Here is an 18438-nt window from a genome sequence, read left to right on the forward strand (position 1 = left end):
TTTCCTTGTGGTGGTCTTATTGATATTGTTTCTTCATGTTCTTCGTCCTCTTCACTCTCTTCAGTATCTTCACTCTCTTCTTCCTGTTCATCATCTTCATCATCTGTTTCTTCATAAGCCCCTGTTTCTTCAGTTTCTTCACGTTCTTCGTCCTCTTAACTCTCTTCTTCTTCCTCCTCTTCTCCGTCTGCTTCTTCATAAGTCATTTCTTCTTCAGTTGTGTCACCATCTTCTTCTTTGATCTCACCTTCTTTGTCTTCCTCCTTTTCTGATATTTTTCTTTTTCTTTTGGGGCAGGTTCTTGAATTGTGTCTCTTCCTCTTTTTGCAGATGCTACAACGTCTCAGTTTCGTCCATTTCTTAGTGTTGTAAGTGGAATTTCTGTTTTGTTGTGCATCTCCATGTCGCCGTTTTTCTTGTTCATTTCTTTTTGTACACGTCCTGGAATTATGGCCGCTGATTGCATTACATGTTTTGCACCTTCTTACTCTGAGTGGGTGACCATCACTGTCCAGCTCAGGCTGTGGCTTACTGTTTTTGTCATCATTTTTCTCCTTGCATGCCACCTTTTTCTGGATTGCGTCTCCCCCTTTCTTTCTTCCTCTTGTGTTTGAAATAGGAGGTGGAAGAATTGTTTCCTTTTTGATAGCACCAGTTCCGATGTGTTCAGTATTTTCTACTTGCTCTGCATTATTGTCATGCTGGTATTTCTCTGCTTGCTTAAGTTTTGCCGCTTCTTCTTCTTCTTCGTTGAGCACGTCAACTTCCTCTATCAGTGCCCTCATACCAGACAACGCTCTGTGGCACCCAGCGTTGGACCTTGTTGCTCTGTTTGCAAGGTCCATTGCTGTTTCTGTCAGCAATTTTCTACTGCAAAAAAGTGAGGTTCCATCTGGTGCTGTTTGTTCGTAGTCTCTTCTGTCAAACGTTGCATTTGATCTTGCGTTACGGGTGTATCTTTTCTTGATGTACACCTCAGGAATGTTGAGTACTCTCAAATGAGAAAGCATACATAAGACATGGACGCAAAAGAGGCCTGCAGATAAACACATGATTTTTTTTTGTTCTGTAAGTGAGCTGCATGAAATTAGTAAACATATATTTTTTTCGTTATTTGTTCATTTTTTAAAGAAGTGAACATCATTTGGTTTTGTGAATTACTCATGCATGTGTACTATTAAAGTTCATTAAGTGAGCTTTCATGCATGACTATGAGAATCTAGAATTTTTTTTTTGCTAGGAGTCTCACCTGTGTGTGTCCAGAGTTTGCACTCACATTCGTAGACACCTTTCTGTTCATCGGAGACCACTTGGAAATTATGCCTTGCCCAGTCAAATGCATCCAATCTGTTGTAGTGGTGTACGAGATACTTTGTCGGGTTCTCAGGGCACCGTTCTGCTCTGAATGCAGTGCTACGGTAGAGTGTTTCTTTGAAATCTGCAAACACTGCCCTTGTATACACTTTAGATAGCTGAACTTCGAAGCCAAACTTTTTTGTTGTTTTTACCTCTGACTGCATGATCACAAATACACTGTTACGAACCAGAGAAATGAAAAAATTGTTTGTCTTTGTAGTCATATTTTTTTAGCAATTTTTGATTGACATTTTGTTTACCTCATTTGCTACTGTCTCTTCGTGCTCGACGGCCTTCCTGGTCTGAATGCACTTGTCCACCTGTTGAGCAAACAGATGGAGATCATTCTTCTCCCTGACAAAAATTTTCTTCAGTATACAGTTCATGCTCTCGCTTTTCTGTGTGGAAGTCATCCGAGCACAGAAAATTTCCTTGTAGTAAGCTGAGATCCACTCGTGCCTGTCATCCCACAGCGAATTCATCACTTCGTCGTCTTGCAAGTTGTACTTCTGAATGAGGTTCTTCCATGCTCATTCAAATTCTGACGGCATTAGTGGGTGGTTCAGCACTGCATTGAGTTCGTCCTTGAGCTTCTCGTGCGCCTTATACAGCAAGGCGAGGTGGTCCTTGTACTTCTTCATGATATGCCACCGACACAGCTTATGCAGATTTTGTGGGAGGATAGTTTTTAATGTTGCCTTCATCGAAGAACACTGGTCTGAGAAGAGACAAACAGTGTGTTTTTATTAAGTTGTTTGCGTGTGTGCAAGATAGATGGAAGAAATATAAGTGCACAAAACAGGTGAGCAAATGATGTTATTTTTTGTACCTGTGAGCATGCAGATTGGCGGCTTGTTGTTCATACACCTCAGAAAGGTTTTGAAAACCCACTCAAATGATGGTATTGTTTCATCTCGCACGAGTGCAACAGCAAATATGGTGCTCTGTAGATGATGGTTCACCCCCACAAACACTCCCAACAGCATGTGGAATTTGTTAGTTTTATATGTTGTGTCAAATGTAACGCAGTCTCCAAAATCTCTGCAACTTGCGTTTGCCCAAAAGACGTTTCTTACACGGTTATCTGCATCAACGTCATAATCATAGAAGAACTCTGGGTTTATCTTTTGCATTTTCTCGAAGAAATCCAGAAGTTTCTTGACATCATCTTCAGACTCTTCTCTGGCAAACTTCTGTTTCCTGCATTTTCAGAGACAATGCAAAGTTATCTCATCGAACAGATAATAATTACAGATAGAATGCTCAAGAGATATGCTCTGTTATGTGCTTACTTGTTTACCCAGTCGCGCCTAGTATGTCCCATGTACTGCAGACCACCGGACATACGCGACAGCGTCGACATCATCTGAGCATGTGTGTGGTTGTCCAGTTGCATGTATTTCACTAACTGGTCTATCAAAGGATCGTCTTTTTTGTGCGATCGCATGTGCAAAAGCATCCCGAGGCTTTCCAGCATCTTGTGATTGTGGTTGAGCTAAACCATTTCTATCACAAATTTGCCATCCTTCCGTTTTTTTACTCTAATCTTTGCATTGCAGCCAATCCTTTTTGATGTCTTCTGACGTACCCGGTGATAATCTGACACAGCTTGCTTGTGCACCCCTTCTCTTGAGCATACAATGTAGGCATTTGTCCTGTGTTTTGCCCTCTGCGTATACCAAACCCTGCACATCTTACATAATTGTTGTAAAAGTCCCATGCCTTGTCGTATGTGGTGAACTTCATTCCAGCAGCAAGTACGAGGTTCAGCGGCATGTTTTTATCCTGCATTAATTGCAATGCTCTATGAGATAATTTGTTTTGTTCTGTTTTTTAAATACGAGGAGTGCATACGAGTTTAATAAAGCATTTTGCAATGTTCCTAGCAAAACCTCACAAGAAATATCAGTGTGCACTGCAATGTTATCTGAATGGACTGCAACTTTTTTTTTCCAGACCATAAACTTACATGTGTGTAGAGTCGTTCGCCCGAGGGTGTTTGCAGCTCGCCAGGTTGTATTGGACATGGCGGGGTTATAGCAGATCTGTGTAGTTGAGGATCTCGCGGCGGCAACAGTGAGGAGGATTTGTACCTGCTGTTTACTTTTGACCGAGGCACCATTGGCAGTCACAGCGTAGAAGTTGATGCAGCAGGTCTGGTTGGAACTCTGTTTTTTGGTGCAGCAGGTGGACGCTGAGCTCTGTTTGGGGTGTGGCAGGTGGACGTGGTGGTAATCCAGTGTTGTGACGATGTCTCAGTGGATTGGTTTGAAAATTTTGGAGCAGTGGCACATCATCATAGACATAATCATCATCTGCTTCAACATCGTGTTCAACTGTGCCATCATTGTCTGTTCGGACATGCTGTCCAAATGTAGTGAACTCATGCTTATACTCTGGGTTGAGAACTGTTATCGGCTCATCTTCATCGTCATCGTCTCCATCATCGTGTTGGTGAGTGCCTTCCCAGACGAATGTAACATCATCATCACCTTCAACTACATCTTCTTCCTGGGAAAAATCTTCTTGTGGAGAGTACTGTACCCTGTTTGTCGTCGTGAAGAATCCACGAGGAATCTCAGGGGTAACCCAGCCAGTATCTCTTTCAGAAGAATATCCACTCTTCTGAAAGTTGTTGTTCTCAGTGCTGTCAATTATGTGCGGCATTTTGTATCTACTGAACGTCATCTCCTGCACACAAAATGACTGATCTGCATTGTCAGGTTAAATGAACTAAATCATGTGAACTGCAATATGTTTAAAATTTTACTGCCGAAGCATTGCAGGGTGACCGCATCACCCCGCAAGGTGAACTGAAGCAAGCGCACTGCATCGTTATCCGTAATGAACCTATAGAAGCGTACTGCATTTTCCCCCACAACGAACTGAAGCAACCGCACTGCATAGGGTTTGTACTGCATAATCGCGCGCTGTACTGCTTTGTACTACTCTGTCTATGATAACTATACTGAGATGGTTGAGGAAGTGTACTGCTTACCTCGTGATGCAGTGATTTCTTGCGTTTACAGGAGGAAGTTCCCTTCTCGTCCGCATGCACATCTTTCACGTTCGCCCGTGTAGTCCACTTGCCTTTCAGAAGTTCATGGGCGTTCTGGACGTTGCTCAAGGTGAACGGGGAAGGAGGATTTGCTCTGAAGGTCGATGGAGACTTATTCCAAGAAGCTACCGTGGATGAAGCAACCTTGCGCACACTCCTCCTTGCTCGAATTGGTTTGATGTCAAGGCAGCACCAATCCACATCTGATGAAGTACAGCTAATTGCAGGCCCGGAGGAGTTCGGTGGCGGCGCTAGCGAGCTGCTGCCGTGGAAGAAGGCCGATAGGCTGGTATTGCTCGGCGCCTGCTGCAGAAGAAGGCCGAGAGGCGACGGGCGGCGTCGCTGCCTGGCCGCCGCCGCGGAAGAAGGCCGGGAGGGGAGGGGCGGCGTCGCTGCCGGCCGCTACCGTGGAAGAAGGCCGGGAGGGGAGGGGCGGCGTCGCTCCCAGGACGCCACCGCGGGAGAAAGCGGGGAGGGGAGGGGCGGCGGTGCGACCAGGCCGCTGCCGCGGTAGAAGGCCGGGAGGGGAGGGGCAGCGGCGCGACCAGGCCGCTGCCGCGGTAGAAGGCCGGGAGGGGAGGGGAGGCGGCGCGATCTGTTGGTGGTGTGGAGAATAAGGTTTGGGTGTGCAGAATAAGGTCTTAAGGGGTGTTATCGTAATAGACCCACCCTATAAAGCCCCCGTCGGCATAGTTCCGAGCCATCAAACGGCTGCCGCTGACTAGGTAGGCGGGCCCAGGCTATGCCGATGACCTCATATATGCCAACGGCACCCGTTGGCGTATCGTGAGCGGTCCTGACGGCTGTAGTATGCCGACGGGGGCCGTCGGCATAGAGAGACATATGCCGACGGCTTTCCTACGCCTACCGCCTGCCGCACCCAAGGCCGTCAGGATATGTTCATCTATGCCGACGGGGGCCGTCGGCATAGATGAGGCCGTCAGGATATGTTGATCTATGCCGACGGGGGCCGTCGGCATAGATCAGGCCATCGGCAACTACATAAATTCTGGTAGTTGCTTGTCCTTCAACCTATGTAAATTATGGAGCAAGAACAAACGTTCACACAACAGACTCAGTATGTTGCTTGTCCTTCAACCTACCAGAGAAGGTGGTTCCTGTAGAGAGTTGTAATATCATCTTAGAATTCAAACTTAAAGCAATGCTAGTAGCCACCTCTCAATCGCACCCAGTTAGCATCATTGTATTCGGTTATTCATAGTATTATTAATCCATTGTGATGATTTAGTGTCCTGTTTATTATTGAAGTTCAAAATGATGATTTTGTCGGGTGTGGAAGCTTAACTTATTCAGTTGATTCCTTTCTTGCGTTGGTCCTTGGGTTGTCATCCATTGCATTGCGGCCTATGTTGAACAAGATGTTGGTGTAAGGTATGCGCCTAAGGAGCATATGAGGGTTCTCTTATTTATTAAGTATCTGATGCTCAGTGCTGTATGAAAATGATGCGTATATATTGCTGATAAATGACTCGATCTTCTGTTCGACCTGGTGAAACACAATGTAGGATCATTGTGTTTCGGGGTTAACATGGCATTACAAAATTGAAATCAAACGGTTACCAAGATGAATGGATGGATGGATGGATAGATGATGCCCTTGACTTATGGGACTACTGTATTATACCATGAATATAGAATACTGCTAATGTATATTGTTTTCTAGTATCACGAGCAGACCGGTGCCTGCTGCCTTGATATAATTAATCAAATTTATCATCCCTATTTTTCTGTATCCATTAAATACTAAATATAGAGTGGTAGTTGTTGTAGCTGAGGACCGGAATAAATAATGAAGTGCAGCTAGTGCGCATGCATGTTCATCCAGTTGGCCTTTGTTTGGTCTTCACCTTGAAAGCTACGTGCTTTCTGGTAGACTTCGAGGAATCAGGGTTCACACTTGTGAGCGTCTACATCTACTCAGTAGTCAATCATCACTTTTAATTTAAGGCTATATCAAGCTTGCTCGGTCAGGGCAAGAGGTCCTACTCACCTTCAAATTCTCCAATCTCCATCATCTGTTGTTTCGTGGAGCTTGGTTTGATTTGATACATCAATACATCATACATCACCTTCATGGCAAACTGCTTCCGGAGGCCGTCGATGATGGTGCCCGCGGCCCCTAGGAGCGAGGACGAGATCCTCCAGCCAGCCAACCTCAGAAGTTTCACCTTCACGGACCTCAAGAAGGCCACGAGGAACTTCCGGCCGGATAGCGTGCTCGGTGAGGGCTGCTTCGGATCGGTGTTCAAAGGGTGGGTTGACGAGGCCTCCTTCGCCCCGGCAAGCCCTAGGACCGGCATGCCCATCGCCATCAAGAAGCTCAACCAGGAAAGCTTCCAAATCCACATGGAATGGCTGGTCAGTGTTGCTCAGTACCAACCATTTTTTTTAACTCAGTGCCAACCAATTCCAATTCATTCATGAATCTGTTTCTGAACCTTATGTGCAGGATGAAGCGAATCACCTAGGCCGATTGACACACCCCAATCTGGTGAAGATGCTAGGGTACTGCCTCGAAGATGAGCAGCACCTACTCGTCTATGAGTTCATGCCACAAGGAAGCTTGGATAACCATCTTTTCAGGAGTAATTACCAGTTTACTGTATAACCTTCTCCTAGCCTTCCACTGATCAGTTAACACCTCCCAGTTTAGTTACTAATGGGGGTGAGATAATAACAAGTTCAAGTGAATGTCTGAATGATGATGTAGGGGGCTCACATTTCCAACCACTGTCATGGGATCTGAGGATGAAGGTTGCTCTTGGGGCAGCCAAAGGGCTCGCATTTCTCCACAGCGACAAGGCCAATGTCATCTACGGTTACTTCAAGACATCAGATATTCTTCTTGATTCGGTATGTTTCCGTTCTTTCATTCTAATTAGATCGAGAAGATGATTTGTTTTATTAATACTGTTTGTCAATTGATGGAACATGGATTGCAGGGCTACAATGCAAAGTTGTCTGATTTTGGGAAGCCAAAGGAAGAAGAACCAACCGTTGGTCCGAGCTTTTATATTGATGAATTGCCGAGCTACTATGCAAAAAGGCTGTCTGATCTTGGGTGGTCGACCGGTAATACAGGTGAATTAAATTACCTCATCTTGGAGCTTAGTTTGTTTCTTTAAAGCAATGATCAGCTGCATATGTTATATTTACATGCTTTGGTGTTGCTGAAATGCTTATATTCATTTTTGTTAAACCTCCTATTTATTACTAAAAAGGCTATGAAGCTTGAGCATCATAGTTTGCTTCTCAGGGTTGAATCATGTTGTTGCTATGCAGTAGGTATGGTTGCCAAGAAGCACTACGGGAAACTGCGAAGAACACTATTAAAATTCTTTGGTTGGTTGTTGATGTCTTGAGAGCAAGTACAATAGAGTTGAGTCAGTTGGCTATAAGAAATAAACTAGTATATTTTTGCTTAGTTGGAGGAACGAAAAGAGGAGAGAAGGTAAGCGGGCTCTCGGTGAAGAGCCAGCTCTAGCGCGTGCTCCTAGACACTTTGTGAGAGTGAAATGTGGGTCATATAATAAAAAAGTAGTACACTCTTGTAATCAACTATTGTACATATTAGCTATAAGATGGGCTATAGATGACATGGCAATAGCTTATAGCCAGCAGTTGGCTATACTATAAACCATGCTCTGAAGAGGTCATATTAGTTAGGTAGAGCACAGCTGCTCCAAACTTTTTATGGTTTCAAAGCAAACTGGACCCCATCACCACACAAGCTAAACCTTTAGATTAGTTAAGTACCACCAGCAGCTATATGCACTTTAAATGCAAGGGACTAGCAGGGGACCGATCCATGAAAGATTCCTGCATAATCTTGCCGCTAGATAAGCATCCATGTACTTTGCAACAGGTCAATGGTGGCCAGAGCACTTTTTTTAGTTTAGTTTAGTACTCCCTCCGTCCCATATTAATTTTCGCTCAGACGGATGTATATCTATCTAGCAATTAATATGGGACGGAGGGAGTAGGGATGAGCTGCGTAGGGCAATCCCCATATAACATTGCTAATGTGTACGCTAATCCATGTTGGGTTATATCTATGCTGGATCATTGTCTGTTCTTCCACAGCATCTGAATACGAGCAAGGAATTAGTTTTCTTATGATTTTAATTCCTATGGAATCTGAATATGAAATAGTCGCAGTGGCCCTGCATTTTGTCAAAAAGAATATGAACTGGTCCTCTCTAAATGTTTGCTTTGCCAGAGGATCCGACAGCAGAGGGCGACGTGTACAACTTCGGGGTGGTGCTGCTGGAGGTACTAGCCGGCCGGCGGCGACTGGACCGGAGCCGGCCATCCCGTGAGCAAGACCTGGTGGAGTGGGCGCGGCCGCACCTGAGCAAGCGCCAGATCTCCCGCATCCTGGACGCGCGGCTGGGCGGACAGTACTCCCTCGCCGACCGCCGCGCTGGCGTGCAAGTGCCTCTCTGGTAACTTGAGTGTCCGGCCGAGCATGGAGCACGTGGTTGCGGCACTGGAGCAGCTCCAGGACACCAAGGAGACCGCAGTGAGCGATCAGGGGAAGGCGAGCGGCAGTGGCACCTGCCGCGTTGTCAGGAAGTTTGGTGGTAGCCGACAGCAGCAACCGTAGTTGGCAGAGAGAAAAGACAGCGTCGGGGGCGTTGCTACTGAGCCAATGATGAAGTGTAAAGAGGGAGGCAGAGACGATATATTCTCTGAATGTGAAATTTGTGCTTGTTGCTTTTGCAAATTCAGGTCTGCCATGGTTTTGCTTCTTTATACAGAAGGGATGATGATTAGTGAAGTTTCTGTTTTGAGGACTCTGCCGCCTCGCTGATTGGAAATGAGCTGAAGAGTACTAGTAATAAGCAAAATAAAATAAAAATGAATGAATCAATTCATGGAATGGGAACTGAACTGGTTGGTTATCCTGCACAGGTTGTTTGCTCAGTCACTCCAGTCAGCATTAAGATTACTATTTATACAAGAAAGTTAAAAGGTAGTTGGATATACTCACTCCATTACAAATTGATTGAGGTTAACTCAATTTGGACAAAGTATACAGAAAAAAATATGCCAATTTTTTATAACATCTACAGAAATATATTTCATGACGGATGAAATGAAAAGGTATTTGGACAAAGTATACAGAAAAAAATATGCCAATTTTAGATGGCTATATATTTTTCTACAAACTTTGTCAAACTTTAGCACTAGAATCAAAGGTAGTGATTTGGTTTGCACACTATGGGGGAGCTAATATGTCCTGATCATGGGCTATTATATTGCCAAGGTTGAAGAATCCATGATGGCCTACAAGGGAGAGCTCCACTTGCATTGAAAAGGCTATCATTCCAAATTGATAAATGGAGCTGCAGTTCTGTGCTACTCCTATACTAAAGCCCTGTTTGGATCCATGGGTTAGAGTTAGTTTGGTTTAGTTTGGACTCAACTAACCCAAAAATATCCAAACAGGAGGGTTAGTTTGGGTTAGATGCATCTAACCCTTCCAAAAAATCTAACCCACCCAAGAGGTGTTTATTTAGGTTAGTTCTTCTCAGGACCACTAAAAAACACATTTTTCTCTCGCTCTACCCGCAGCAGACCCCTCTCCACTTTCTCGAAACTTCTCGTCCTCTCCCTCCCTCCCTCTCGCACCGCCCGTGAAGGCGCCTTGCCGTATCGGCGCTCCATCTAACCCTGTCATCCAAATACCTTTTTGGTTAGAGTTAGTTCAGGGTTAGAATCTAACTTTAACCTCTAACTGAGTTAGAGTATCCAAACAGGGCCTAAGTTCTGTGCAACTCCTATACTAGGTGAGCACTTGAGCTACAACTTGTCTAAATTTTTAAGCCGTGAAAGCAGCAGGCCAGATAAATAAGGCATTTCTTATCCAGCTCACTTGTGTTGTAAGATGATTGGCTGGTTGGGCCAAATATGAGATGTTTCGTCAAAAAAAATCCCCACTGGGAACCTCTACTGAATCATGTGTGTCTGAACTCTGAAGAAATGTAACTGTAATGTTGGTAAAATTACCCGAATTAAGCAAAGATTTAACATTGTCCTATAAACAAATTTGCCAAAAAAAAAGCTTCAATTTACAGACCCATTCGCACTCTGAATTGTTATGATAATGCCACGCTTGCTGCAACATAAATAATACACTTGTGGACAGATAGTTGTTTACCCTGGGACTGCATGCAATATTCATGTTTTAAGAAAAGAGCATAAGTTGTTTCTTGAACCAACACTAATGTTGACCTAAATTCAAAGAAAGTCAATGAATTAACTTCGTGTCTTAGTAGATGGGAATTAGCTGACTAATATGTTCCATGAACCAGAATCACGAGGAGGAAGAGCTGACCATCTGACCCGACGGAGACGGCCGATGACGCCTACGTCGCACAAAAGTCCTGACGGGTTTAAAGGAACTCCTGACGGGTTCAAAGGGGGAGAAGAGAGCATGGGATGGCCTAACAACCCAATCTGCCAGCCTTGCTGATACCAACCTGAATCAGTCACCCATCTCTTTGTGCAGCTTCGCCCGAACTTGAGTTTCGCCCCGGAATGCATCCCTCATAGCAACAACACTTCTGGGGACATTCTGGCACTCCCGTCAGGCTTGTTTCTCTGACAAAAGGAATCCTATCTGCTTGCTGATATGCTGGTTCATTTTGCTTAAAAGGAATGAACGAGTTTCAATAGAAAATGTGCGACACTCCAGCATGTTTTCCAGAGGGTGCATGGGATCGTCGCTCGGAGAATGTCTCGGTTTGAAGGCGGCAGAACCGGCACATGTTTTTTTCACACATACTGCCTTTTGAGCTTCATCCAACAATGTATGTGCATTAATGGTCTGTCCTTGGTCATGTTATACACATCGGCAACCCATGCAGTCTATATAACATGTAGGGCAACATTGAGTGAATGCGTGAAATAAGAGTGAAGTGCATTATTGGTCCCTGAACTATTTCAGTATGTCATTCGGGTCCAAAGTCTGTCCGACCCCTCCTGACCAGCCACTTACGCCGTTGACCCATGACACGTCGGATCGGAGGCCCGCAAGATAACGGCCACTGGCGGAAATATGCAAATAAATTCAAATGCATGAACTTTAGAAAAATATCACGTCGTTCGTGAATATGTAAAAAAAATGTTTGCGTCGTTCTCGCATATGGAAAATATGTTCGCGAACATTCATATGCTTTCATGACTTAAAAAAAATGTCCACAAATATGGAAAAAATGTTCACGGCGTTCGCGAGTGTGGAAAAATGTACACGAACATTCATATACTTTGACAACTTCAAACAAATGTTTATGAATATGGAAAATTTGTTCACGACCTCAAAAAAAAATGTTCGCGTCGTGCGCGAATATGGAGAAATGTTCGCGAACATTCATATACTTTCACGACTTTAAACAAATGTTCGACAATATGGAAAAAATGTTATTCACGAACATTTTTTAAAAAGTTATGAACATTTTACCCATATTCGTGAACATTATTTTAAAGTCATGAATGGGCCGGGAGCAGTGGCACAGCGGCGGTGTCGAACAAGGAGGATGCAAATGCAGAAAGTGAGCAAGGGCGACGTGGAAGAAAAATGAACCGTGAAGGGATTTGAATGGGCCGGGATGGCGGATTCCTAAAGTGGTTGTCGAACTCAAGCGCGTATGGTGGTAGGCCCAAGCGGTCGTCGTCCAACTCAAGTAGTGCTTACCCGTGTTCAAAAAAAAAAAAAAGTAGTGCTTACCCTTCGCTTTCCGGGGAATTCCCTGGAAGCCACCCCGCGAACCACAACAGTACAACACCAAACATGGAATTTCCATCACAGGCTCTGGTTCTGTTTCTTCCATGGACCCTAGAAACATTTCTCTTTCTTGCTCATTTTAAATCCCAGAACATATTGGCGTGCGTGGGTGAATTGCGTCGAGGATTGGTAGCACTAATAAGTTGACAAGACGCGGTTTTGGAAGTCAAAAACACACATGAGTGCGCATGCATAGAAAATCCAGCAATCAGCAGGAGCACCGTGTGGTTGTAGCTGGTGACTGGGTCGCGTCGTCGCGGTCTCCACGTCAAAGTGGCAGCAACAATTATTGAATGGACAGACACTTTGACTCCAGACTGAGGATGACCAAACATATCCCACTGGCACCCTCAGGTTACATCTAGCTGCACAAAACAGCAAAACTCTTGCTCATCTATCTATCTATCTATCTATCTATCTATCTATCTATATCTATCTATCTATCTGTCTATCTATCTGTACCTCTATCTATCTATCTATCTATCTATCTATCTATTTATAATTCTAGACTCTCAAGAAATTCTCACGTTAATCAGTAATTAAGAACCGTTAATCTTGTGGGGCCAATTTATTACGGTGTAGATTGAAAGAATTTTTTTCCATGCGTATTACTAGAAGCAAACCCATCGTATTAGTTACAAACTCATTAATAGTAGTTTCTTTTAGTTCCTTGGCTCAATCTCGCATGTCTCTTTCTGTCTCACGTACGTTCTAATTGTGGCCTAATGTCTCACGTAACCAATTTTTTCCTGGCGCAATCTGTCCCAGCCTCTGAAGCATCCCTTTTTTTTCCTGGGCTCAATCTCCCATGTCTCTCTCTTTCTCACGTATGTACGTCTCTCTCTGAGGTCTCTCCCTTCTCTATTCAGTTATTCATTCAGAAAATAACTGTTTTTCTCACTCAGGTCTCTCCCTCCTCTGATCAGGTAATAAGAAAATAAAAGCCAATAGGATCGAGTTATTATGGTGTAAGATCTTTTGTTTAATTTTGAAAAAAACTCCAACCGTATGTCGCGATGCCGGCCGGTCGTTTTGGCTGAGAAAACACACACGCGTGTACAAATTAACTTGGAGCAGGTTGATTGTTTCAGGAGAAAATACAAGTTGTTCATCCGATGGGACCGAATTATTACGGTCCAGATTAACCAATATAAAAATTCAATCTTAATTAAAAAATTAGAAAAAGTTATAGACCGCCAATCATGTGGGCTTAGCTTAAAAGAAAGGTTATGCAGATATTGTTTTCGAGAAAGACTTTTATATTATATTATCAAGACGTGAAAGTCCATTGTTGAAAATATTAACTTGAAAAATAATAGTCACCGGCTGAAAAAAAAGAGTCCACGCTAGATGGTATTGAAAAAAAGAAGTCTATGCTAGATGGTATTCAATGTACGTTAAAAAATATGTTGTATAAACAAAGCGTCCATGGTCACCATGAAAAAAAAAACTATTAAATCGCATCAGTTTTTCTTTTCTCCACAATAATCCAATCCCGTCTTACTTTTTTTTGCGGGTAATCCCGTCTTACTTTCAATCCCCTTCCCCGCCACATGATAGGCTTCCGTAGCATCGGTGCTTCCAGGTAACAACGACAAGGAATTTTAGGTTCGGGCGACTTCTCCTAGCGCCTCTAGGCAAGACTGCAAGAAAGCATGGATTTGCAGTAACGACCTACTTAGGTCTGAGCGAATTGAAGATGCTTGATCACTGAGGTTACCGTGTGGAGGAACCAAGACGAACCGGTGGCGTCGCAGCTCATACACAATACACTGTTGAGTTTCATCTCCCATAAATTCAGCAGCCACTCCACAAATCCTTCCTTCGTTCTTTGGTATGTGGAATTCTTTACAGTTCACGTAACCCAGAATATATGAATCAGCTTGATCTGTACTGTATCATCGGAAATCTTTCTGGAGCATCTATTTGCACTCCTCTTGACCTAATTAATTATGCGTGATAGGGAGAGAACTAGCTGGGGATTAGGGACCCTGAGTAAATCCACTTGATCCATATTGCCTCATCGGAAATCTGTTTTGTCTACTTCAGCACCCCTCTTGACCTAATTATGTGTAATGTCACTATAAGATCAGTGACACCCTGCAGTATGCTCATGTTCGTACACCCATAAAATAACCATTGACGAGCCAATTCACTTTTTCTCTACGTACAGGATTTTGATTAGGTATGTTGTTTCATCGAAGAAACTGTGAATCTCATATTGTTTCCATGGTATAAACAATTATTATATGTCTTTTTTAGGACTAAGAAAAGGTATGATGCGTGGACTTCAAATATTTTCGTATACATTTGACAATTAGGATTTGACTACTTCCCTGATTTCTCAAAATAATTTATATCTGAGTATGAGTTTTCTTGATAGATCTGTAGTAAGGTTGTTCACCATGCCAAAATTGAGCTACATGTATGTCATACTTGAGTTATGCAAGTCTATATTTACATGGTTAATTTGTTGTATTTGAAAAGGGGTCCAGAGTGGGATGGATGATTTTTTGAGTACAAAACATGCACAATCAGGTGGCTGATTCTCTGAGTATAAGACCTTTCTAAGAGAGAATTATAACTTCATGGTTAGCTGTTAATACTATGGGAAATCTTCCGTTGCAGTTCCCGAGATGCCATATATAGAAAATATGATAAGGTATGTTTAACTGTGAGTTGTGTACATTCATTAGAGATTTCTGGTCACAATATTGTCAAATAAAACATTTTCACCGCATTAGTAGATTTATGTGTTCCACTATGCATGGCGGAATATTTAGAATATACGCATATGCTGCTAGATCTGATTTGCTGAACAGTTCTCTTCACTAGGATCTCTAAAAAAGGCTGTGAGCAAAGTTGTGCGAGAACCTTATATTGTTTGTAGAGAAGAAATATGATTAAAAAACTTTATCTTGAACCTTATATGATTTTTGCATTGCCCATTTTAGTGGAACCAAGATCGATCACACTAAAACTGCTTTTGCAATAGCATGTTCAACTTGCATCTTGACTCTGTAGGTATGCAACTGATTCACCTCTTAATAGGTTTCTAACTCTCTGAATTATTCTACATGCTGCCACAACATTACATCACTTTTAGTTGCAAAAATTGTGCAGAATCTACTTCTCTTCTACTACTATGCTTCAATAACTAGAGATATTTTAATTTGATGTTATCTTGACTTCCGTATGTGATTCACTTGCATTTGTAGTTCACTTGACTTTCGTATGTGATTCACTTGCATGGAAGATTAATGTTGTACACCATTGGCGGCAAAGTGTAACACATACACCAGGGCTAGGAGCTGAGATATAAATCGGGGCACTGAAATAGTGTTACAAAGTTACAAGTAGGGGACGTAGGAACTGCTCCCATGAGAGACGGCATGAGATGTACATCGTGCAATTGAGGTTAGCTTTAATCCTTCGTACGGTTACAACAGTAAAAGGTACAGCTTGGCAATACAAACATGTACATAATTAACATATCTTAACACTAGGAATTAGAGGTATCTTTTTTGTTTGTTATTATGCTTTAGTCTGATCCCTTTTTCCTACATACTTTGGTTCTGTTTCTCATCCTCTATGCTTTAAATCCTCCGTAACCAGATTTATTACAAGGATTCTAACCTGATTCGTCTTTCTCACATTTGTACTGTTTCTAATGTGAAGCAAATACTTCACATACATATAGCGCTTGAATGTTTCAGGCTGAATCAGAAGCAAATCCATTGTTCTTACTTCCTGATGCTCACAGAAAAAATGAAAGCTTGGTTGCGCAAATCACTTTACTAATTCCTCTAAAAGACTCCCCGTCTAAATCACATAACAACAAGAGTGTTATATATGTGAAATTTTGTCTTCTGTTTCTTAATGAATTCCTTTTGCATGAGAATTGGGGTCAAACGATGTCCAAAATCCGAACAGTGATGAACTTATTATCTTCGGATATGATACTTCTTCACAAAGAGTTGCTAAAGTGCAAGAAAAGCGCAAGAAATTGTTTAACTTATTAGCATGTAATATGGTAATTCTCGAGAGAGGTTGTTGTAAGTAAAATCTCAGTAATTTATTGTAATATCTCCTCATTACATTATAATTGTTCCAGGATTTGTGATAAAAGGAACATCAAATTAGTATGTTTCGGTTCTTCGGCAAGAAAGAATAGTGGGCATGTTAACAGTTTTAAGGAAATCTCAGTTGTTAGCAATATTATGAGTTCTTTCTCTACTTCATGTGTTTGTGTCCTTCATTTATGTTTCATTGTGTTATAATTGTAATAAAATTTGCAATCAATGTCCTTCTGTCAAAGGAAATTAATTAATTTGCACAAGTCATTTGTACCTACATTCTTTAGGCTCATGTACAATACTAAGAGAACAAATCGGGTGGAAATTGGGAGCATCCTAAGATTCTCATCACCATTAATTTCGTGTTATTATCCAACCATGGTAAGTTCTCCAAGGTTTCCGGCATTTTTTTTCCTTTCCTTCATAATATGTAGAACCATTGAGATATTTATTTAATTATTTATTTGGAGATGGAGATCGCATCTCCTAATGATTAGCTTTTCTTATTTACATAAATGTTTTTACCAAGTGTACGTATAGATTAACTTTCGATGTTCCGCATGTAATTTTCTCATTAAGGTTCCAAAACATGTTACCCGAAGCTCAACAAATGAATGCCAAGAAATGTTTTTCCCACCACAAATCTCTAGTTTCAATTTGATAGATATGTTGAGTTCGTGATGTTTCTTCGCGTGCACATAAACGTCATTTCTCCCATTTTCTGAGTGACAACTCCAAGCAGTTCACATTGTAAACCAGGTCCTGAATAGAATTTGAAGAACTTGAGTTGCTATTTTCTATAATGATGTGGGGTTTTATTGGTAGAGTTGGGTCACAAATTTTCTATATAGTATTGGTTGTTGTTATATTAAAAGTATTACTATAAAACTAGCTATGCGAATGCACGGGTTAACGAATAGTTATCATAACCTTCGACAACTAGCCAAGCCAACCCTTGTTCTTCCAGCATGCATCGCACAACTAATGCCCTGCTCTTGCTCATCATCCCAAGCACCACTTCATTCTTGACCGGCGGTGCAATACAACCCCACCAGCACCCCCATGGCGACGGCTGCTTGATGTTTCCTTACCAAATTCCACCTACCAAAGGCGCTTCACTCTCTGGCAATGGCGCCAGAAAAGAGTCTTGATGACCCACAAGTGTAGGGAATCTATCGTAGTCCTTTCGATAAGTAAGAGTGTCGAACCCAACGAGGAGCAGAAGGAAATGACAAGTGGTTTTCAGTAAGGTATTCTCTGCAAGCACTGGAATTATCAGTAACAGATAGTTTTGTGATAAGGTAATTCGTAACGGGTAACAAGTAACAAAAGTAGAAAGGTGCAGCAAGATGGCCCAATCTTTTTTGTAGCAAAGGACAAGCCTGGACAAACTCTTATATAAAGCAAAACGCTCCCGAGGACACATGGGAATTTCTGTCAAGCTAGTTTTCATCATGCTCATATTATTCGCGTTCGTTACTTTGATAATTTGATATGTGGGTGGACAGGTGCTTGGGTACTTCCCTTCCTTGGACAAGTATCCCACTTATGATTAACCCCTCTCACAAGCATCCACAACTACAAAAGAAGAATTAAGGTAAACCTAACCATAGCATGAAACATATGGATCCAAATCAGCACCTTACGAAGCAACGCATAAACTAGGGTTTAAGCTTCTGTCACTCTAGCAACCCATCATCTACTTATTACTTCCCAATGCCTTCCTTTAGGCCCAAACAATGGTGAAGTGTCATGTAGTTAACGTTCACATAACACCACTAGAGGAGAGACAACATACATCTCATCAAAATATCGATCGAGTACCAAATTCACATGACTACTTATAACAAGACTTCTCCCATGTCCTCAAGAACAAACGTAACTGCTCACAAATCATATTCATGTTCATAATCAGTGGGGTGTTAATATGCATTAAGGATCTGAACATATGGTCTTCCACCGAATAAACCAACTAGCATCAACTCCAAGGAGTAATCAACACTACTAGCAACCCACAGGTTCCTATCTGAGTTTTTGAGACAAAGACCGGATACAAGAGATGAACTAGGGTTTGAGAGGAGATGGTTCTGGTGAAGATTTTGATGGAGATTGACCCCCTCTCGATGAGAGGATCGATG

The 18438-nt window shown here is 42.4% G+C and overlaps 1 pseudogene; it reads left to right on the forward strand.

Moving 5' to 3' along the window:
- Window positions 1–6508: 6508 nt before the first annotated feature.
- On the forward strand, window positions 6509–9041 carry LOC119339566 (annotated as a pseudogene).
- Window positions 9042–18438: the final 9397 nt, after the last annotated feature.

The sequence above is a fragment of the Triticum dicoccoides genome, chromosome 7B (assembly GCF_002162155.2).
Source record: "Triticum dicoccoides isolate Atlit2015 ecotype Zavitan chromosome 7B, WEW_v2.0, whole genome shotgun sequence".
NCBI lineage: Eukaryota > Viridiplantae > Streptophyta > Magnoliopsida > Poales > Poaceae > Triticum > Triticum dicoccoides.